The sequence below is a fragment of the Bidens hawaiensis genome, unplaced genomic scaffold (genome assembly GCF_021521415.1).
Source record: "Bidens hawaiensis isolate Kalapana, Puna unplaced genomic scaffold, B.hawaiensis_p1.1 tig00020525_1, whole genome shotgun sequence".
NCBI classification, from domain to species: Eukaryota; Viridiplantae; Streptophyta; class Magnoliopsida; order Asterales; family Asteraceae; genus Bidens; species Bidens hawaiensis.
Window position 1 is genome coordinate 241,480 of NW_027493140.1, and position 25,073 is coordinate 266,552.

Here is a 25,073-nt window from a genome sequence, read left to right on the forward strand (position 1 = left end):
TAATTCTCGCTTAAAAAAGCATAAAAAAATTTATTAGTCTCGTATTAAATGTACCAAGTTGATAGTATGATACAACTCTTAGTTTGATACTAGACTAATAAATTTTTATATGCGTTCACGCTATTAGAACTCCGCAACAACCACAATAAACATGAATAATATGCCTATGAGAAGCACCCATGTTCTCCTCGACGATTTGTGGTATTCGCTAAAAAAGAGCACACCCCAAATGGTACTTACAAGTGGAAGTGCCTGATATTAGTTCACAACAACATAATAAGTTAACCATAAACATGCATTGATCTGTGGGTTGTACAATATTGCTCGTGAGATTTTATGAAGGCTTTTGATTTTGGCTTGGGCCCATGTTTATGTTTCTTATTTAGTAAGTTATTAACCCTAGTCTATAATATATATCTTACTGATACTTTTGCTACGTGATTGTAATCTTCACACATGTATATAACGAAATAACCTAGACGTAGCCCGTGGACTTAGATTCCCACCACAAAAAAAATTTTAACATTTCTATTGTTATCATTTATTTTATGTACTGTGTGGCATCGCGTGGGCTCAATTGTGTGTTTGGATTTCCGTTGCGCCACTTGATTCTTGACACTACTTTACAGACTTTAGAAATTAGAAATAACCTAAACCGCATCAACTGCAGCGTAACCAACAACTTGACCACCCATGAATCGGAGACCATTCCCGAATCCAAACAAAAAGCCAGCCAAAAATGGCCACCCTCGAGGCAAGTTAAACATTCAGCGGTAGAGGAGTGTAATGTTTAAGATCTTGGCAATGACAAAACACGAGCACGAGAAGTAGAAAAAAGCTGTGTAGACACTTAAATGAGGGGCACCATCATCTAATGTATAGGAGTGAAAATGTTGTAGATTATTGCAATAAAAAATACATAGAAAAAAGCTGTGTAGACTAAAATGAATGACACTATAATAATTCAATGCAATAGAGTGCTACTAAAATGAAATTTAAAAATATATCAGATAACTTAAATACGGTTTAACTTTTCACTATCAAAGTCATTATAAACCATAAAATTTGGCTTATCAAGCAGAAGTAGTGTCTTCATGTAGTCGTACACCTCAAATGATCTACGTGATCCCTCAATCCCGAGACTATTAAAGCGTTTTTTGCAGGGGTCGTAAACAAGTTCTTCTCCTCTATCAATTATAGGTTCACCATTCTTTCGAAATCCTATTATACCTTCTTTTTTTTTGTTGTAAAAGTAAATAGCTTTGTAAACGATTTTGAAACACCGTCCCCCATCATCCATACATCGTGATTTGTATTACATCCGTCACAATGTTCATGTCGGTCAACTACAACAAGAGACTCCCTAAGCTTAAATATTTCTGCGTAGCTTAAATTACAAGGGACAGTTATTTCTCCAAATTCTTCACTTGTCATATCAAACGAAATAATCACATACTTCCGGTCACCATCCATACTATTCCTATCATAAGCAAGCCAGTAATAAACTTCATTTATAACCACCCCACTAGAACGAAAAAAAGAAATCGATTCACTAGGGAGGTTACCATATGAATTTCTCCAAGCCCCTGTGGTTAACGTAAAAACATGAACCTTATGATGAGGGATGTCAGTTAAACTTCCCATACCATAGTACTCCAACCTGTCAACCATGACAATCTTAGGGTCGTTGGTCTCACCACAAACCCCAAAACCGAGAACAGTTTCTGCACGTAAGTAGTATCTTATACGAGGCTCAAAAACAGCAACAACTTTTCTAATCGACACGTTCCAAAGTAAAACAACGCCCATATTACTATCTTGCAAACACATTAACCCGTGAGAACTGCCAATTACGACGCATGGGTATTGAATCATCTTAACCAATATAGGAACATATTCGGAAAAGTACCATCATCTAAAACCGATACAAAGTGATTATCAATCGGATCAGCACCCCATGTACGATTATGTATACACTTTAAAAGCAGATGTTGCGAGTGTGAATGTGTGTGGTGGCACTTGTAATGCTTAATAATAAAATCAGAGCTACCTATCACAGACTTCCATGTTTTGGAGATTGATCGGAATCGAATCAACGATTTGACTGGAAGCCGCTTCATGATTTCCAGGTGTATCTCATCAGGTATGTTGTTTGGCATTTGAATTGATTATCTCTATGAATGGATGTACTTCTAGGGTTTAGGGTTTATAAAAGAAGAAACGGAATGCAATATATAATAAATATTTAGGGTTGAAATTAAGTTGCAAATTATTAGTAATGGTGTATGGCGGTTATGGGCTTATGGGCTATGACGTTGTGATGTGTTTAAAATGTTTAGGCTTGGAGGACCCTCAAGTATGACGTTTGGATACGATATATATGATTAATCGTGTGATTAGAATAAAAAACATATAGGTTTTGTGGTGTAGTTGGCTATCACGTCAGTGTGTTAGGTCTCCTGTTCAAACCCGGATGAAGCTATTAATTCTATTACAATAGTTCTAAATTAATGCACCTTAAATTATAGCTTAAAACAAAACATACAAAAATTTATTAGTCTCGAATTAAATGTATCAAGTTGATAGTATGATACAACTCTTAGTTTGATATATACTAGGCTACTAAATTCTTATATGTGTTGTGCCTTTGTAATCGAATTTGTTTTTTTCCTGTACAATGTTGATTATACAATTTTAATGATCTGTATTTAATGTTTTCGGTGTCTAGTTGACACCATAAGAATTCCAACAACCACAATAAACATGAATATTAATAACATGCCTACGAGAAGCACGTGTGTTCTCTTCTACGATTTGTGGTATTCGTCAAAAAAGAGCACACCCCAAATGGTACTTACGAGTGGAAGTACCTAAAACTAGTTCACAACAACATCATAAGTTAACCATAAACATGCATGGATCGGTGGGTTGTACAATATTGCTAGTGAGGTTTTATGAAGGCTTTTGGTTTTGGGCTTGTGCCCATGTTTATGTTTCTTATTCCGTAACTTATTAACCCTAGTCTATATCTTACTAATACTTTTGCTATGTGATTGTAATCATCACACCTGTAAATAATGAAATAAACTAGTTGTAGCCTGTTGATTTAGATTTTCACCACGTAATTTTTTTAACATTTCTATTGTTATCATTTATTTTATGTATTGTGCGACATCGTGTGGGCTCGATTGTGTGTTTGGGTTTCCGTTGCACCGCTTGATTCCTAACACTACTTGACTTTAGAAGTTAGAACTAATCTGAACCGCATCCGTAACCAGCAACTAATTGACCACCTATGAATTGGAGATCTAGACCATTCCCGAACCCACACAAAAAGCCAGCCAAAAATGCCCACCCTCGAGGCAAGTTAAACGTTGGGCAGTAGAGGAGTGTAATGTTTAAGATCATGGCAATGACAAAACAAGAGCATGAGAAGTAGAAAAAGGTTGCATGGACACTTAAATGAGGGACACCATCATCCAAATTCCAATGTATACCATTGGTCATTCGTTGCAAGGTTAGAAGCCGGCAAGAAAAGAGAGACAAATTCCCGCAAATGAGCATATGCCCAAACCAATCAATGTGTTGTAATCCAAACAAAATTAAAAAATGTTTATAAAAGGTCTAGTTTCGAATCCAACTTCCACTAGTTTCTACCTTTAACCCTTTGATGTCACATGACTACGGTTTATCTTATCTCATTTGGTTAGCATGGTATTGATGGGACCCAATGAATTTTCACAGTTATAGAAAAAGCAGATGTGTATGTAAACTGGTTAATCAACACTTTATTTCATTGATAAAATGGGTAATTGTGAAAATAACAATAATGAACCATGGTAATGACCTTGATTGCTCTTCGTCCTTCGAGGCTCGATAAGAAAATGTGTTGTCCCTACTTTGGCTTTCTCGACTTTACCGCTTCCATAGTGAATAGTTGTCAATAGCAGCTCTAGCGGTCGCTATAGTGCGATATGTAAAGAAGCGACAGTTCCCCACTATATGATGTTTAGCGATCAAAAAGCGTTGAAAATAGCGATCGTTTTTTTTTCAATCTCAAGTTTTGGGTCTGACCTAGGGGTTAATGTTGTTTATACGTTACAACCTGATGCAAATATGTTGTTTGATGTGAATGCTAATTTGTTGTAAACATTTATACACTACAATCTGTTGTTGAATGCTTGAATATTAGGCTATTACATCTAAGGGTGTGTTTTGGATTGCTTATTTAAGTGAAAAGGGACTTATAAACTTATGAAATTTTGAAAATAAGTTTTTAAAAGAATGTTTGGATTAGCTTATGTATTGGGAAAAACCAAAATGACCAAAATGGACACTCTTTTTTTAAATGAGTATAATGGGGTTTAAGAGTGAGAGGGGTGTAATAGGTAAATCAGTTAATAAGTTACATATTCTTAACTTTTTAAAACCCTTCTATTTTGCCTTCATCATAAGTTAAAATCCATAAGGCCTTATGGTTTTCCAAACACCTTATTTACTTTTCAAAAAGTTTATAAGTTATAAGTTGATGAAAATAAGAAATCCCAAACACCCCCTAAATTGCCAATAAGTATATGCATTTTCTTAGGCTGTTATTTACTACGTAGCATATAGCTAGGTAGCTTGTCACTATTTACTGCTATTCGCTATTGACAGCTCTCGATACTCCAAAAATTTTTTCTAGGAGTTGAAGACGAAAGGTTAAACAAATAATCAAAAGTAAAAAGGTTTTACAAAATCAACATTTTGAACTTATACAAAAGAAGTTTCAAGTGATCTTTACTTGGATTCGGGTTTGATCCGTTTATAATTACTCTGTCAAGTATCATGTAATGCTATCATTAGTTTTCCAAACTAATAACAGAAAGTTGGTAAATGGTAAACAAATAGTAATCAAAGAAACAAAATATATCTCCTAATCCTTGAAGCTTTGCTTCATTATCTTTGTCATTGAATGCATGCACAAACGAACCAAGACAAACGTACTGCGATCAAGACACATGTGACATCTGCGATCATACCTCGGCCGCCTTCTAAGGCTAGTTCTTGGCAGGACCGAAATTTTAAAAAACAAAAATTTAATATGTTTTAAAACAATCATAAGGGATATGGGCTAATAATGGTTTTGGCCTAGTTAGATTAGTCATAATGGTTCTTGGTTCTGGGTTCACGGCTAAATGGAAACTAGTAATAATTATCGTCGATCTTTGGGAAAAAGATTATACATTACAGACCTGTTTTTGTACTTGTATTGGCAACGGAAACGTCCAGCCTCGACTATCCCAGTTGTTCAAATAGGCCTGAATGGAAGATCGAGACAAGTTGAACCCGGGTCAGCAAAGGAGTGCAAATGTTGTAGATTATTGCAATCAAAAAACATTGTAGACTTGAATGAATGACACTATAATAATCCAATGCAATAGAGTGCTACTAACATGAAATTTAAAAATATACCAGATAACTTAAATACAGTTTAACTCATGATCTTCACTTTCAAAAGTCATTATAAACCATAAAATTTGGCTTATCAAGCAGAAGTAGTGTCTTCATGTAGTCGTACACCTCAAATGATCCAGGTGATCCCTTAATCCCGAGATTATTAAAGCGTTTTTTGCAGGGGTCGTAAACAACAAGTTCTTCTCCTCCAATTATAGGTTCACCGTTCTTTCGAAATCCTATTATAACTTCATAATTTTTTGTTGTAAAACTAAATAGCTTTGAAAACGCTTTTGGAACACCGTCCCCCATCATCCATACATCGTGACTTGAATTATATTCATGATGTCGATCAACTACAACAAGAGACTCCCTAAGCTTAAATATTTGTGCATGGCTTAAACTAAAAGGGACAGTTATTTCTCCAAATTCTTCACTTGTCATATCAAACGAAATAATCACATGCTTCCGGTCACCAACCACAGTATTCCTATCAATAGCAAGCTAGTAAAAAAGTCCATTTATAATCACCCCACTAGAACGATCAAACTCAATCGATTCACGAGGGAGGTTACCATATGAATTTCTCCAAGCCCTTTTGCTTAACGTAAAAACTTGAACCTCGGAATGGATTCTAAAGTACTTCCACTTGTCAACCTTGACAATCTTAGGGTCGTTGGTCTCACCACAAACCCCAAAACCGAGAACAGTTTCTTTAGGTGAGTAATGTCTAGTACGAGGCACAAAAACAGCAACAACTTTTCTAATCGGCACGTTCCAAACTAAAACAACGCCCTTTGACTATCATGCAAACACATTAACCCGTGAGAACTGCCAATTACGCGTGGGCATTTAATTATCTTAACCAATATTGGAACATATTCGGGGAAAGTACCATCATTAAAAACCGAAACGTACTTGAAGTAACTATCAACCGAATCATCCCATGTAAGATTAATTGTATACCTTACAAGCAGATGTTGCGAGTGTGAATGTGTGTGGTGACACTTGTAATGCTTAATAATAAAATCAGAGCTACCTATCACAGACTTCCATGTTTTGGAGACCGAACGGAATTGAATCAACGATTTGACAGGAAGCCGCTTCATGATTTCCAGGTGGATCTCATCAGGTATGTAGTTTAACATTTGATTATCTCTATGAATGGATGTACGTCTAGGGTTTAGGGTTTATAAGAGACAAAATAATAATAAATATTTAGGGTTTACATGGCAATATATTATGGCAATGGTGTATGGCGGTTATGGCTTATGGGCTATGTTGTATGGTGTTATTTAGGGTTAATTCTTTTTAGATTTTTGTATATTTAATGTTAATATATATTAACCCTAAGTTAAGTTTAATATAAAAAACTAGCTTTAGAAACCCGTGAATTATACGGAAAAAATTAATGTATAAATTATAATGAATAATTTAATATACATAAAAAAAAGATAACTAAGCCTCTTTATATTATGTAAAAAAAGGTATTACAAATATAGTCGTATTATATCATCAAATATATTTGACTTTTAAATCGAGAATGGGTTGTTCTACAATCATTGTACGATAATGAAGCAATGCCACTGAAGGAAAATTTAAAACAATGAGGCATTTCGATGTGAAAGATATAGCTAAAGTCTTTCATAAATTTTCAATATTTAATAACATGGTTTGTTGTGGATTTTTGAATTTCACCAAGTATGTTGTGAAATATATTCTAATAACGTACATTGCCATATATAAGTTTTGGAGGGAAAAAAATTGTAAGGATTAACCATAAACTGACACGTGTCACAATTATTTTACTTTATTAGAATAGGTAGATATAATTATATATAGATTATGATAACTGATAAGAATACCTAAACAATATACTCTGTTTAGGGATAGGTGGCCCATTGATAATGGCCAAAGCCTTTAAGACAGAAAAGAACTGAGAGGTTTTAGGTTCAAGTCTTACATGATTGTTCTAACAAAGCTTAAGTCGAGCTCAAGCTTGAAAATTATTAATAAGTCAAGCTACAAGCTCGAGTCTAGTAAGTTAAACAACACGAGCTTGGAGTTGGCTTACATATACACTCTTCGTTGAAAACTGAATGGCCTTCGACAGAGGTGACAAAAATGAGTGTGCTTTATGTTAAAAAAATATTGACATCATCTTAGAAACATAACATAGCACATGATTTGATATACTTGGTGTTTGGTTTTGTTGATAGAAAATAAGGATGATAACGGATCCAATTGCCCGATACAAACACACACTAAAGGCTTTGAGAAGACAAGGGGGGGTTGCTTCCGCCCGATCACCTCGGCATATATATCTTTTGAATTTATTTTTTTTTGTATTTTTAATGATTAAACCCAAATACCCCGTTCATTTAAGCACGTATTTTGTATTTAAAAATTAACACAGTACAAATCATAACCCAATAAACTTTGGAGATCCTAGTCATTTCTGCAACGCGTGTCCTCGACTCGCATATCAAGTCCAAATGGTCGCTTCGCTTGTGTACCCTGCTCAAGCCTATCAAGTTCAGGCCTTTCAACCAGTTCTGCGGCTTTTGGCAAACCAAGTTGTTCAACCGGTTCATGCCAATTAACCATCGACTTCTCAAGCCACACCAGCCGTCCCCAATGCTCGCGGGAGGGCATTCGTGATCAATGCAAATCAAGCTTAGCATAACAATGATGTCCTCGACTCGCATATCAAGTTTGTGATGCGTTTAAAATGTTTTCTTTTACCAGTTGTGATGTGTTTAATTAAAAAAGTTTGTGATTTGTTTAAAAAGTTTAGGCTTGGAGGACCCTCAAGTATGACGTTGTTTGGATACGATACATATGATTAATCGTGTGGTTAGAATTAAAAAAAAAAAACATATAGGTTTTGTGGTGTAGTTGGTTATCACGTCATTATTCTAACACACTGAAGGTATCTGGTTCAAACCCGGGCAAAGCCATTAATCCTTTTACAATAGTTCTAAATTAATACACCTGTAATCATAGCTTTAAACAAAGCATAAAAAAATTTATTAGCCTAGTATTAAATGTACCAAGATGATAGTATGATACAACTCTTAGGTGCTGTTTGTTTTTTCAGAGGTAAAAAGTCCGCAGTCTGCGGACCACGTCGCAGACATCTGCAACAGAAGAGGTGGACCAAACCTCTACAGTCTGCAAGAAGAAAACTGTTTGTTTTTTAACGTCTGCAGGCCGCTAACAATTGCACTAATAACACAATTGAACGATAATACAAACTAATCAATTTCTATAAAAATTCAAATCAGTTTCTACAAACAACTTAATTTCATAATTTATATCTCATATATATATATATATATATATATAATCTAACATGCTAGGTTTAAAATTCATGTCTACACAAAAACAACTATTGACAACTTCACTAATATAAATCATTTCTGTCACCAAAGGCGGCGGAACATGCCGGGGTGCAACGATTGCTCATAAGCGCATGACACTATTTAAAGCGACAATATTTAACAAACTCATTTCATTTCACAACATCGAAAATGTCACATAACCAAATATTCATAACTCAAATACAATAAAATATAACAAAATATAGCAAATCAAATATTGTTAATTTTTGCTAATATCCTAACGATATTTTTGACGTTTTCTTCACCGAACTCCATAATCAACCTAGATGCAAACCTGTAACATTTCATAAAATAAAATTTATCAACACAAAGGTTGGTGAGCAATTCATAAGTTTGAACAATAGATATATAGTATGAAAAGCCACAAAACTAGTATACGGGGTAAATAATTATCGCTAACAATAGCTATAAACTTGGATAAATAGTTATCGCTAACAAGTTAGCGACACCCAACTATAAGGGGTTGCCAAATAGTTTAGGATTTTATAGTTATCGTTAATTGCATTAAGTTAACGACACCTTGCCATGAGGGGTTGCCAAATGGTCTAGGATTTATAGTTCCACCATCCAAAAGCGATAAACACATAGTCAAATAAGCATAGAACACCAAATCGAGCAATTATTCAAGTAAGATATACATCAACGTTTGTGGTTTAAGACCCAAGTATATAACATTTAGTTTAGATAAGTTGAAATGTCACCCCCAAAATAAAAGATAGAAAACGGGGTATGAAGTTACTCGCGTTCAAGTAATAAACTTGAAAGATTGATTATTTGGAGATTTGTCGGAACGACGAGTTTAACGTATGAAGCCTAAATAAAAGAAAGTCTTGGATTTAAAAAGGTTGTCTTGAAGATCTTTAAATAAAATAATTGTTGCAAAAACTAATCAATTAAAATTCAAGGTTTAAAATGTAACTATTTAAGAATTTATAATAATAACCTTTTAAAAAATATAAGTTTGCTCAAAACCGGGTTAAAGTATCTAACCTTAATATTTACTTAACCAATGTTAAGTAATAAGGTGGGGAAAATGCTAAAATGCAAGTTCCATTAGGCTAAAGATACTAAAACGGGTTTTTAACGAGTGTTCGGGTTGTCGGTTCGGGTCTTGACAAATGGTCAAACCCAAAGTCAACTTTCCAAAATATTAATTGTTATGAGATAACTCATTAAAACATACTAACACTTAACCAAGTATGTAGATCTATTGTTTAGAACTAACAACACACGTTAAGCGAGTGTTCGGTTTTGTCGGTCCAAACTATGTTATGAGATCAAGTTGGATCCAACTATTCCAAGTACTTAAGAAAATAATTAAAATCAGTTTGTAAACGATTTTTTTAAAGAAATATACAAGTCTTGATAGCTAAAAACACACTTGTGTGTCTTAAGCGAGTAAAAGTCGGTATAGTTCGGTTTGGTTCGGTCTCCATCTCACAAATAGTTCATAGATGGTTTATACATGCCCAAATATCATAGAACTTGTATATTGGTTTATAAATAAAGAAAGCTTAAATTTTACAACATAAAAAGTTAACTACAAGTCTTTTAAGCAAAAGTTTCGGTTTAGTTCGGTTTCCATCTCCCAACGAGTTCATAGATGGATTCCATATGCTTAATATCAAAGAACTTGTAAAAAAAATTTTGAAACTCAAATCTAGCAATAAACATGTTTAAACAACTATTTTAACAAAACTAGTAAACAAAAGTTCGGTTTCCGGTTTGGACTAGTTTCGGTTAAACCGAGGTTAGTCTTATACAAACCCACACCATGGAACTTGTAAATAAGATGAACAAACTAAAGGGTTAGAAGTTAGTCATAAGTGATATGTATAATAAGTTATGTGTGTGTAAATATATATCAAGAACACGAAGTCCTCCATGAAGCCTTGCATTATGACATTCGAAACTTAACCAACCAGAGTCGGTGAAGTAACAAATAAAGAAAACAAGGGGTGTGTATTATATATATGTTGTACCACCAGATTCAAGAGTTAGTAATGTTAGATGAACAAGTTAGAATGAAAGACTATAGTTAGTTTGACTTGAGAAGTCAAAACTTCAAGAATACATACGAAATAACAACCTTGAATCTATGGAATTTTGAGAGAGTTTTTTTTTGGAGATGTAGCAAAAGTAAAATGAAGAAGATGGGTGTGTATATATAGGGAAGGAGTGAAGGGTTGGGTATAAAGATTCTTTTATGGTTTGCATAAAAATGGGTATGTTTAAATGGTCAAACAATGCATAATATAAAAAAACCAATATTTTATATATTTTAAATTACAAGATCCAATATTTTATATATTTGAAATGTTCGGGTTACAAACGGGTCGGGTTTACATAACAAAAGTGACCCGAAATTGACGAATGTCACAATTTGCTAAAGATAAGGTTAATCAATAACACAAGTTCATAAAGCAGATACAAATTTAATTCATTACACATATTATTAGAAACACAAAATAGTTTCAACTTTCAAAATAGTGAAGTCGGTCGTGATGGGTGGAGAAGACGGCGGCCGCTGTGGTGGGTGGAGGAGACAGCGGCCGCTGTGGTGGGTGGAGGAGACGGCGACATGTATGGCGGCGGCGGAGGGTATGATGGTGGTGGTAGCGGTGTAGCGTAGGGTGTGGCGGAGGCGGAGGCTGGTATGGTGGTGGAGGTGCGGCTGGTATGGTGGTGGAGGTGGTGGGTTTGAGAGTGGAGAGTAGGGTTTGAGAGAAATCTGATGAGAATTTACTAGAAGAGGTTTTAGAAATGTCAGAAGTAGTTGGACCATGTCTGCACCAAGAAGTGGGCGCGCAGACGTTTTTTAATGAAACGTTTTCGGAAAAACAAACACTCTGCAGAGGGTAATGTCTGCGCGTGGTCTGCCCGCCGCAGACAGAAGAGGCCAGGAAGCTCGTTTTAGAAAAAATAAACACCGCCTTAGTTTGATACTAGACTAATAAATTTTTATATGCGTTCACGCTATTAGAACTCCGCAACAACCACAATAAACATGAATAATATGCCTACGAGAAGCACCCATGTTCTCCTCGACGATTTGTGGTATTCGCTAAAAAAGAGCACACCCCAAATGGTACTTACAAGTGGAAGTGCCTGAAATTAGTTCACAACAACATAATAAGTTAACCATAAACATGCATTGATTGGTGGGTTGTACAATATTGTTAGTCATCATCAAAGTTGAAGGAATTTAACTGGATGGTTGTGGCGGTGTGAAATGGTGAGTGTAAATAACACATATAAAGCATAATGTACATACGCTCATGCAAAGAATTCAATGAACAGTGATTCTCCCTCAAAAACCAAAGTTGTAAATTAATATATATATATATATATATATATATATATATAATTAGTGTTTTTGATTATTGGTGCTTTTTATAAATACTTTTTTAATTTCTCATAATATTTATTATTTATTTTTGGTACTAAATAGATGGTGTTAAATGATATTACTTTTATACTTTTGCTACTCTGTTAGCATTATGTTGAATACTTGAAAAGTAGGCTATTGTTCATACGTTACAACCTAATGCAAATACAGTAGAAACTCTATAAAATAATACACTTTAGACCACCAAAATTTATTAATTAAAAGAGTTATTAATTAATCGATAAATTATTAATTATTAATTTATATATTAATTAATATTTTATTAATTTATAGTAGAATACTTAGTTTACAAACACCTTTCAAGAGATAACATGACTTCGCGAAACTTCGATCAACAGATAACATGACTTTTGAGAACTCAGATGAAGGTGGTGAAAGCACTCAAGAACTCCAGAATTTGATCAAAGAGTTGGGTTATCGCAATGCAATGGATGTCGAAAATGTTCTCACTCACCCAGAAGAAAATGTAGTTGCACAGTTGTTGACTGATGAAGAAATTATTGAAAGCGTTATTGGGATTAATAAAGATGATATCGATGAAGAAGATGATGAAAGTTCTACAATGGATCCCTCCTTCGCGAAACGAAGCTATTAAAGCGGCAATCACATTGAACAATTTCTTGTTGAACTATGAGAAAACAACACCAGAAGTTCTTACCATGCTAAGGAAAATTAGAGACGAGATTTAAGGGGAAATTGATTTCAACAAAAAACAAAAGACAATTGAGTCATTTTTCAATAAACCTTCATAAATCATTCATGTAAGGGGGGATGGATGGTGCGTGATGGGAAAACCATCACGCGTGATGACCATCTCCACACCGCTGCCGCCCCCTTGTCACGCGGATAATAGGGAGAATGCGTGATGGCCATCACGCTTGGTGAGGGTTGCATTTCCAAGAAAAGAGCCGTTAGGGGGGGAGGAATGCAGCCGTTGGACTTGGAAAAAAAACATTATTTACCTATATAAATATATCTTCAAAACATATACAAATCCAACTCAAAATCTTCTATTACACACACCATTTTTAACATATCAAATGGAGGGTTCTAAGAAACGTGGGTCGGGTTCAAAGAAAACCCAAACCCGACCAAAGGTTCGACAAAATCTAGGCGAACCAACGAGATTTCGCTTACAAGACGAACCCGACACAAACCAACCTTCCTAACTACAACCTTATTATCCCCAACCTTTTCAACCGTCTCAAAACCAACAACAACCTTCCCAACAACAACGTTATTATCAACTGTCCCAAAACCAATTGTATCAAAACCAACTTTTTATTCCCCCTTTCTCTACCCAAAATTACCCAAATAATGCTTTCAAACTTTTGGATCTCAACCGTCTCAAATATTTGGATCTCAACCGTCTCAAATGTTCGTCGATCCCCTAGACAATAACGATGTTATATATCAATTTGCAAGTGCTTTTCGTCACGATGTGCAAACTTTGGATGAAGATGAATCCGAGGATGAGGAGCCGCAGCAAAGAGGTGCTCGACGTTGGTTGGCCGATGAGGAGGTCGTCTTGACCAAGGCTTATTTACATTGCTCCGAATCAAAAAAACGCTCAAACCAACAAAAAAAGACGCGTTATGGAAACGTATTAAAGAACATTTCTCACAACTTCCCGGCGCAACCAAACGAAACAAGGATCAAATGATTGGCAAGTGGGGAGATTTGAATCGAAAAATGTCAAAATTTAGTCCTTGTTACATTCAAGAGGTAACTATTTTAGTTTATTTATTTTATAATCTAGTACTTTATTTTTACAATTTGTTATATATATATATATATATATATATATATATATATTCTAAATGTTTTGTAGTCCCGAACTCCACAAAGCGGATCGAGCGAGGCGACTATGATAACGAACGCTTTGCGCGAATATGTCAGAGTTTACAATGTAAGGATTTTCCCCACTTGGATGTGTGGCAGATTGCGAGACGTCACGCGAAGTGGGTACCGATTCTGTTGGTCGATTTTAACGGACCAACGGCTCCAAGGAAGAAAGGATCTTATTCAAAAAGATCAAAAACTTCCGAGTCTGGGGACTACACGACGTCTACCGGCGGCTTGTCATGCAACATACCGAACATGAACTTGAACGAAGAACCCGAAGACAATCCCGACAAAGACATACCCACACCCACACGGCCGAATCGCAAGAAAAGTGGGGAACCGTCAAGACTTGAAAAGGAAGCGGTGGCCGAAAACTTCACCGAATATAAGTCGGCTGAGATGGAGGAAATGGCCAAGACGAAGGAGCGAAGAAAAGAGGCTCATATTTTAAAAATGAAACATGAGGAGACGTATATTAACCATTTGAATGAAAAACAAAAAAACGCCGATCTAACTTTCCTCCTACAACCGCACGAACATCTTAAGGAACCCTTTAAATCGCTCATACTCCAACGCAAACGCGTAATATGCGACAAGTGGGGTTGGGAAAGGCCGTAGGTTTTTTTTTGTCGGTTTTTTTAATTTAGTTGTCTTTATTTAATGTAATCTTGTTTTATTTTTAGTTAATGTAATATTGTTTTCTTTTTATTTATTTTAGTATTTATTAAAAAAAAACATCACACACCATTACACCACACCACCACCCCTAGTAAAAAACCATCACATGTGATGGATTTAGGGTGGTGATGTGGCACCATTTGATTGGGTGGGGTGTTTGATGAGTGATAACCACCCCTCCCCCCCCCCTAATATGCTATATATAAGGAATTATTAATTTATATTTTATATGAAGTCTAAAGAAATTATCAAAAATGTATTATCTTATAATTTTAGCGATTTATAAACTTAGCACCCTATCTCCGAGTCGGGACCGACAAAAAATATTATCTTAAAGAGTTTATTAAATAATCGAGTATTAATTTATCGAGTTTCTACTGTATGTTGTTTGTTTGATGTGAATGCTAAATTGCTAATTTGTTGTAAACATTTATACACTACAATCTGCTGTTGAATACTAGAATATTAGGCTATTACATCTAAATTGTTGATAAGTATTTGCATTTAATTTGTTAGGTATGTTTTGGTGTTTCTTTTATCACTAAACATGAAATAGTGTCCCTATTTACCGTTATTTACTACGTAGCATTTATGTAGCTTGTCGTTATTTACCGTTATTCGCTATTGACAGCAATCGATACTCCAAATCTTTTTTCTGAGAGTTGAAAACAAAAGCTTAAAACAAATAATCGAAAGTAAAAAAGTTTAAAAAATCAACATTTTGAATTTATACAAAAGAAGTTTCAAATGATCTTTACTTGGATTCGGGTTTGATCCATTAATAATTACTGTGTCAAGTAGACGTGCACAATTCGGGTTCACCTTGAAAACCCGAACCGGTTCGGAACCGGTTTTTTTACCCCGGGTACAAAATGACACCGGTTCCAGTCAGGAACCGGTTCGGTTCCCGACCCGAACCGATGCCCAGAAATGCAAACTTTTAGGAACCGGGTAGGGTGGAACCGGAACCGGTTTTTACGTAAAAACCGGTTCCACCGGTTTTTTTTGAAATTTAAACATTATAGCCGTTAGGAACCGGTTCCAACGGCTATATAGCCGTTTTTGACCGTTGGAACCGGTTTTTTAACTATAAATAGGTTATCTTCTTTCTATAAATAGCAAGGTTTGTTTGTGTACTTGTTAAACCACTCCCAAAACTATAAAACACACTCCAAACCACAATTAACCTTAAACCGACAACAAATGGCAACCAATGATGACGTTGTTATGGTGATCGAAACAACAAGATGCCCCGATGTTTGGGTTCATTACGATTTGTGTCTCATGACCGACTCACATGAGTTGGCTCGAAGTTTCTTAAAGCAGCGTCCAACTCGACATTACGAAAACATACGAATAAGTATTGTCGAGAGAAAAGAAGATTGGAAGCTAAAAAAACGGAAGTGGGAGAGTCGTCCGGCTCTACAACCCAAAAATAAGTATTCCCGGATTAAAACGACGGACTTTGTTTTTTATGTTTTAGTTGTTATGTTTAGTATCGTTTATGTTTTAATAATGTTTGTAATAGTTTGACCCTTCAAAAAAACCCGTCGGAACCGGTTATTCCGGGTACGAACCAAACCGGTTCCAATTAAGAACCGGGTTGGAACTGGTACTGACATACAAATAGGAGAACCGGGTACGATTTTCGGGTACAAAAATACCCAAACCGGGTATTGTTCCAACCGGGTTGGAACTGGAACCGGTTCCGGTTCGGTTCCACCAGTTAGGTTCCGGAACCGGTTTTTTTGTGCACGTCTAGTGTCAAGTATCATGTAATGCTATCATTAGCATTCCAAACTAATAATGGTAAACAAATAGTAATCAAAGAATTAACAAATATATATCTCCTATTCCTTGAAGCTTTGCTTCATTATCTTTGTCATTGAATGCATGCACAAACGAACCAAGACAAACTGCGATCAAGAAACATGTGACACCTGCGATCATGCCTCGGCCGCCTTCTAAGGCTAGTTCTTGGCGGGACCCGAAATTTAAAAAAACAAAAACAAAAAATATGTTTTAAAACAATAATAAGGGATATGGGCTAATAATGGTTTTGGCCTAGTTAGATTAGTCATAATGGTTCTTAGTTAGGGTTCACGGCTAAGTGGAAACTAGTAATAATTATCGTCGATCTTTGGGAAAAAGATTATACATTACAGACCTGTTTTTGTACTTGTATTGGCAATGGAAACGTCCAGCCTCGACTATCCCAGTTGTTCAAATAGGCCTGAATGGAAGATCGAGACAAGTTGAACCCGGGTCAGCAAAGGAGTGCAAATGTTGTAGATTACTGCAATCAAAAAACATTGTAGACTTGAATGAATGACACTATAATAATCCAATGCAATAGAGTGCTACTAAAAGTGATATTTAAAAATACACCAGATAACTTAAATACAGTTTAACTCTTCACTTTCAGAAGTCATTATAAACCATAAAATTTGGCTTATCAAGCAGAAGTAGTGTCTCCATGTAGTCATACACAGCATATGAATAACTTCGTACCTCAATCCCAAGGCTATTGATGCGTTTTGTGTTGGGCTCGTAAACAACGAGTTCTTCTTCTCCATCAATTATAGGTTCACCGTTCTTTCGAAATCCTATTATACCTTTATGTTGTCTTGTTGTAAAGTAAATAGCTTTGTAAACGATTTTGGAACACCGTCCCCCATCATCCATACATCGTGACCTGTATATTTGTAACAGTATTTATGTCGATCAACTACAACAAGAGACTCCCTAAGCTTAAATATTTTTGCGTAGCTTAAACTACAAGGGACAGTTATTTCTCCAAATTCTTCACTTGTCATATCAAACGAAATAATCACATGCTTCCGGTCACCATCCATACTATTCATATCATAAGCAAGCCAGTAATAAACTCCATTTATAACTACCCCACTAGAAGGAACAAAATCAATCGATTCACGAGGGAGGTTACCATATGAATTTCTCCAAGCCCTTGTGCTTAACGTAAAAACTTGAACCTCGGGATGGATGTTGGTTTCACTTCCCATACCATGGTCCTTCAACTCGTAACTAAAAACAAACACAACCCTGACAATCTTAGGGTCGTTGGTCTCACCACAAACCCCAAAACCGAGAACAGGTTCTTTAAGTAAGTAGTTTCTTATACGAGGCACAAAAACAACAACTTTTCTAATCGAAACGTTCCAAACTAAAACAACACCCTTTTCACTATCTTGTAAACACATTAACCCGTGAGAACTGCCAATTACGACGCATGGGTATCTAATCATCTTAGCCAATATAGGAACATATTCGGGAAAAGTACCATCATCAAAAACCGATACGTATTTGAAGTGATTATCAATTGGATCATCACTTGTAAGATTATCTATATACCTTAGAAGCAGATGTTGTGAGTGCGAGTGTGTGTGGTGGCAATGCTTAATAATAAAATCAGAGCTACCTATCACAGACTTCCATGTTTTGGAGACTGATTGGAATCGAATCAACGATTTGGCAGGAAGCCGCTTCATGATTTCCAGTTGGATCTCATCAGGAATGTAGTTTGACATTTGATTATCTGTATGAATGAATTTACGTCTAGGGTTTAGGGTTTATCAGGACAAACGGAATGCAATATAAATATATAATAAATATTTAGGGTTTACATAGCAATATATTTATGGCAATGGTGTATGGCGGTTAATTCTTTTTTATTTGTACTTTTGTATTTTCTGACCGTTATCCCGATTGATGGCTTGGGCCAAAGCATGTCTGCGGTCGAGTATAGGGTCATTCTTAAGTACCGTTTGATGGTCCCAATGTACCCAGAAGACGAAACATGTCCGATCTGCCGTAAGGCCTGCCTGGATAAATTCGGAGAGCATGCGGTTCATTGCAAGGAGATGCCTGGGTTCAAATACCGACATGATTGGGTGCGGGACGTTCTTTGGGACATCTTAAGGCGAGCTGGGATATCAGCTAAAAAGGAAGCCCCCGTAAACTTCCTTACAGACCCCACGGAAGAGAGATCCACTCTACGACCGGCAGATTTGCTCGTCTTTGGTTGGGCCGGGGGAAAACACGCTTGTGTTGACCTCACAGGGGTATCTCCCTTAGCTGGTTTGAGGGATAATGGGTTTGTAGCTGGGCAAGCAATGAAAAGGGCTGAAACGAAGAAGGTGGAGAAACATGCTAAAGCCTGCGAAGAGAACCAACATGTTTTTGTCCCTCTGGCTTTTGATACATTTGGCTCCTTGGCACCGGAAGCTATCCGTTTTCTAACCAGGGTCCAACAGGTTGTGCATAGCAATGTGTCGACTCCAAAGGGGCAGGGGTATGTCTTTAGCAGGTTAGGGTTTGCAATTCAGAAAGGGGTGGCGGCGCAGCTTGTTGCCCGCCTACCTGCTATATTGATGTAATATCTATGTTTCTACATATTGGAACCCAATTTTTGACACATCTAAATAAAGAAAATTGATATGTTTATTTAAAAAAAAAAAAATTGTATTTTTAACATATATTAAAATTCCTATTATAGTTATTTTTAACTCTTTAATATTAAGGCTATTATGCCCGATGGGTGTTCTTCGGGTTTGTTTTTAGGGTTTTGGGTTTTCGGGTTGGATTCTTCGGGTTTCAATGTTTTAATTTTAGACACGAAAGTCGAAACCCACCCAAAATCTCTCATGGGTTTTTCGAGTTGGGTTAATCAGGTTTTGGGTATCTAAGGAACCAAAAAGAAAATTGAAAAAGTAAAGAAAAACTACAACACAATAACTAAATCAACATATTTTTCACTATTTGTTACGGAAATAACCGAATAATAAATAAATATAACCTGGTAAAGTAACATGTTCTTCAATTATGGTTGTTAGTGGCCATAAAAATAATAGATCAACCATAGTAGGTGGTTTAGGTGGAGTAGGAACAAGTGGGTGTAATGGGTAGAATGTTCCGTATACAATGTGCATATCTAATAATAATATATTATTATTAAACAAATTTTTTATTCAGATTTTTCGAGTTGACCTGAAACCTAGAAATTAAACCCAAGAACCAACCCTAATTACTTCGATTCGGGTTCAGGTTAGCCATTTCTCAGGTTCAGTGGCGGATCCAGGAATTTTTTCCAATGGGTTCACTGTTTTTAAAAGCTCTAATTTTATACGACCCGTCACAAAAATTTCTGGTTCGATTTGAAGGTTTGGGTCGGTTCAACGATTCGGGTCGGGTAAGGTTAATAACGTAACATAATGGCGACGATTAGTGATGGCCGGTCTTCTTTCTTCGATTTTTCGGGTCAACATAAACGGCTTCCATGTTAACCATTTCAATATCTTTCTAATTGTATTTTCAATATATAAACAAAAATAATTGAAGCAAAACATCAAAAATATACCTTACCTGAATATTGAAGTGAAGGAGAGATGGAGACTATGATACATTTTAGAGGAGAGCCGAGGGTGTCGATCTGTCACGACGGAAAGAGAGGAGGCCGATAGGGCGCGGAGGTGGACTGTCAGAGTATGAAAGCTTGATAGATGGTGGGCTGTTAGGGTTTGAAGTTTGAACTGCTGTGATGTTTTGTTTGCATAACTAGTGATAATGGGTAAATAGGTAAACAAAAACCCTAACTTGGCTGGACAGTAAATAAGGAAAAAAAAACAAACGTTGCCAAAGAGATTCCCGGGGTTTGCAGATTTGAATCCAGCAGGGTTGCCATCAGACCAAAGCTGTAGATTGTATATGGATTTACTCTTAAAATATATACGGGTTCACTTTCATAAATTATAACTATATTCTATATAAATTTCGAAACTCAGTGGGTTCCCGTGAACCCGTTCGTTACACTATAGATCCGCCCCTGCGTCAGGTTTAGGTTTTTCGGGTTCATTTAATTTAAGTTGGGATTCGGGTTTTCTCGGGTCAAGTTTCTGATTTCAGGTAAAGTGACAACCTTATTATGCCTGATTCCAAAGTGTATACTAATGAGTAATTGTATATGGCATCCGGTCACTAGTCAACATGATCAATGGAAAATGGAATTTTTTTTTTACGTTTGTAATGTTCTCATTCCTCATTTCTTCGATTTACTATAAAACGATTACAATAAAGTGGTAGACAAACGGACAACAAGCTGCGCCGCAACCCCTTTTTAAATAGCATAAATTATGGAATTTGATGCATAAATTATGCCTTTTGATAAATAATTTTAAGGTGATAACATGCCTACAAGAAGCACATATAGAAGTACAGATAGAACCATACTTTAGATCTTTAATAGTACCATCATAATTAGAAAAAATAAATCAGCAAATTTGCCATTTACATATGATAAGAATAACATATTTTCATTGTTGACTAAAAATGGATACAAAAAACTAATAATGGCTTCACCCGGGTTCGAACAGTGTGTTAGACAGACGTGATAACCAACTACACCACGAAACCAATATGCTTTACTCTCTGATCACAGGAATAATAAAATGTTTCATATCTAAACAGGAGTCATATTTAAGGGTCACTCAACTTATTTAAGCTTTGATTCTTTCAGTCCGGTCACAATTCCATCAGCTCTCAATATCTCGAGTTTTTTTTGTTGGAGTACACGAATTGCTACCGTCACTCGACTAACGTCAGTCTAGTTTTCCGTTACACGACGTAATATAGTAGATACTGATTGTGTGTTTAAAAGGCTATTTTTCTTTTCACTAAAACTAACTTTAACTTTTATAAGTGGTGATTGTGTACCTTTTAAATTTTGAAGTATATTTATCTCGAGAAGAAATCGACGAATCGTATTATTGTATTCTCACATGTGAGTACTTAATAAAAAAAATATATATTTTTTTTAACGACATATATTCTTTTTTATTAATATAACACAAACCGAACTACATCTTGATAATGGGTAAGCGAGCAACAAGCTGCGCCGCTATCCCCTTTTGAATCGCAAAGCCTATTCTACTAAATATAAATCCTTGGTTCCTCGGGCTCTGCGAGTCACTGTGGACCACCTTCTGCACCCGCTCCAAGAAGCGAACCGCCTCGGGAGCTAAGGATCCAAAGGTGTCGAAGACAAATGGAATGAACACGTGCTGATTCTCCAAACACGCAGTCTCATGCTTAGCAACCTTCCTAGACTCCGCTCTCAAAACCGTCTGTCTATCAGCCCCACCAACGGGGACACCCCAGTGAGGTCAACACACGCATGCTTACCGCCTGCCCAACCAAACACAAGAACATCCGCAGGACGCATGGTAGATCTTCCCTCTCGCGGATCAGTCAAAAAGTTAACAAGTGCCTCTTTCTTGGCTGAGATCCCGGCACGTCTAAGCACATCCCATAAGACATCTCTAACCCAGTCATGACGATACTTGAATCACAGCAATTCCTTACAGTGGAGGGCATGCTCACCAAATCTATCCAAACAAGTTTTTTTACAAATGTGGCATAATTCATCTGGAGGGAAAAGGGGAATCATAAACCGGTATTTAAGGATTACTCTGTATTCAACTGCATACATCTGTTGTCCAAGACCTTCAATGGGCACAACAGTCAAAAAATCCTGGGCATAAGCCCCCTTGAGACAAGCTAAAACTGTCTTTTGTCTCGGGGTCATATCGAATCGCGCCTTCAAATCATGTACGTGTTTACCATATATTTTTTAATTCTTGATTTTAAAAATCCGCTTTAGAGTTTAGCCTTGAGCTCTTCAAACGACATTTTCGATCCGTTTATTAGCTACAATGAAAGTGGATTAAAACATATGGAAAGTGTATTCAAACTTTAACAAACTTGTACATCTTTTTGTAAAAAAGAATATTTAAACCTCTATACAAACTTGTCTTTGTATATTTAAACCTGTAAAAGAATTTATAATGGTACGACTTCAATTTATTTAACATAATCATAACTAATTTATTTACTTCTATTAATACTTTCATGCATTATTAAACAAAACCAAATACCTAAACTTACAGTGATGAATGTACTGAATACAAGCCCATAATCTCAACTTATCCAGAATCCCTATGATACAGCTTTCAGTTTGATATCAGACCCTGTACAATGTTGATTATATACTGAACATGCTAGCAGTGACGGATCCAGAAAATTTAGCCAGTGGGTGCAAAAAAAAGTTCAACCTATAACTCATCAATTCAAACTAAAACAAGTCAAAACAAATTGGTCGGGTCAAACCGAAAAGGTTTGAGTAAAAAGTTTACATTAAACAAACTACGAATAGAATGTAAACAATAAATTTCATTAAATATAAAGGAAATACATATTATAATTGACCTCTACATGATTTCATCTTTTGAAACGATCAATTACAGCTTCATTTGTAACATTTAAAAGTGCTTCTTTTTCAACACTACAAATCACACAAGCATTCAAAAAATGTTCACCAATTCGATTATGTAAATTTGTCTTTATGATTTTTACCGCCGAAAAACATCTCTCAACCGTTGCGGTTGCAATTGGCAAAACTAATGCTAGCTTTAATAATCGATAAACCAAATGAAAAGAGATGTGTTTCCTTGTTTCCACCATAACTCTAGCAAGATCCGCAATACCTTTCATTAGCAAATCTTTCATCTTTTCGAACACTATAAATGTGCAAACCAAGTTAAGATGCAAGAACAATTTTGTCCACATTATCAAAATCATATGGATAAAACTCACACAGTCTCATTAACTTTGATACATCAAACTTGGAAAATGAATCATACGTATTGAAAGCCAACATGTTTTGAAGTAAATCCGTGTTAATCTCATTATAGCGATCACTAAAGTCTTGAATTTCCATATCGACAGCATTGTTAAAAAGTCAAAATTATAATAATGTTGATTTGTGATTGTGTACCTTTGTCTTTTGGGTCTATAACCAGTGTCATTCAATTAAAATGGTTGAGTAATTAACTAAAATGGGTTTAATTGGTATTGTTCATAACAAAATTAAATTTGGATTTAAAAATTATGGATTAAAATTTTAAAATGTTAAGTTTGGGGCACTAAAATTTTTTTGAATGGGTCACTGAATTTTTTTAGGACGGGTCACTTGGGTCTTTAGACCTAATATATTACAAATTTATATATGAAACTATGGACTTGAGTGGATGCAAATGCTACCCCTGGCCGAACACTGGATCCGCCCCCGCATGCCGGTCTACAACTTTCAATTTAAAAATATTTAGCAAAGGTCTCATTTCGAATCCAGCTTCCAATAGGGCTGGCATATCGTGTATACATGTACACGATAAGACATGAACATGAAATGTGTATACCTGTACACAACACGGAAATTATCGTATACTTGTATCCCAAACACGAACACGAACCTATTACTACCTGGCATACACGATAAAACACGATAATACATGATAAGAGCTATTTAGAAACACATATTTGAGTATTTGACAACCTGTTTAGTGAAACAAAAGCCGGAGAGGGAATGTTCGTGAGTGGTGACGACTGAGAAACAGAAAATGAGAATGTTTTAGAAATTTAGGGTTTAGGATAACTTATAATTATATATGTATTTAATTATAAAAATCTAACCAGGTATTTAACATGTACTTAACAGGTAAACATGTATTTTACCTGTTTAGACACGAAAATTAACAGGTAAATTCGTGTCTACCTGTTTAGTACACGAAACATATTGCTCTTCGGCCTTCAAGCTCGATAAGAAAATTTGTGGTCCCTGCATTGGCTTTCTCGACTTTACCGCTTCCATACTCCAAATCTTTTTCTGTGAGTTGATAACAAAAGCTTAAACAAATAATCGAAAATAAAAGGTTAAAAATTTATCTTTGGCATTGGATGCATGCACAAATGAACCAAAACAAACTGCAATCAAGAAACACGCGACACCTGGGAACAAAATCTCAGCTCGGTTGATCTTGTCATCAAAAAAGTTCATAGTTGTTCCTGTAAATAAATTTTAAAAAAAAATCAACACATGATCCCAACTATAGTTTAAAGAATATAAACAATATGATACATATAATTGTAATACTTGAAGTGATCACTTCGGTTACTGATAAACTCATGCACCTACACATATTTTGTAACATCCTAGGCAAATCCCACATTGGCCGTGGACATGAGTGATCATTGGTTCATAAGTAAATGTCCCGCCTCTTAAAACACCAACGCGTTTTGGGCTTAACCCTAGTGGACGAGAGGAGAGCTCCACAGTTAAGCGTGCTCATGTGGGAGTTGAAACAAACGTGGGCAACCAAAAGCAAATCCGTGAGCTCTTCGTGGGCAATTTTGACCAAAAAAAATAACAAGAAGAAGAATAATACAGTCCT

At 35.8% G+C, this 25,073-nt stretch overlaps 1 pseudogene; it reads right to left on the minus strand.

The window, feature by feature from the left end:
- Positions 1-29: 29 nt before the first annotated feature.
- Positions 30-24,851, minus strand: LOC143561041 (ureide permease 1-like; annotated as a pseudogene).
- Positions 24,852-25,073: the final 222 nt, after the last annotated feature.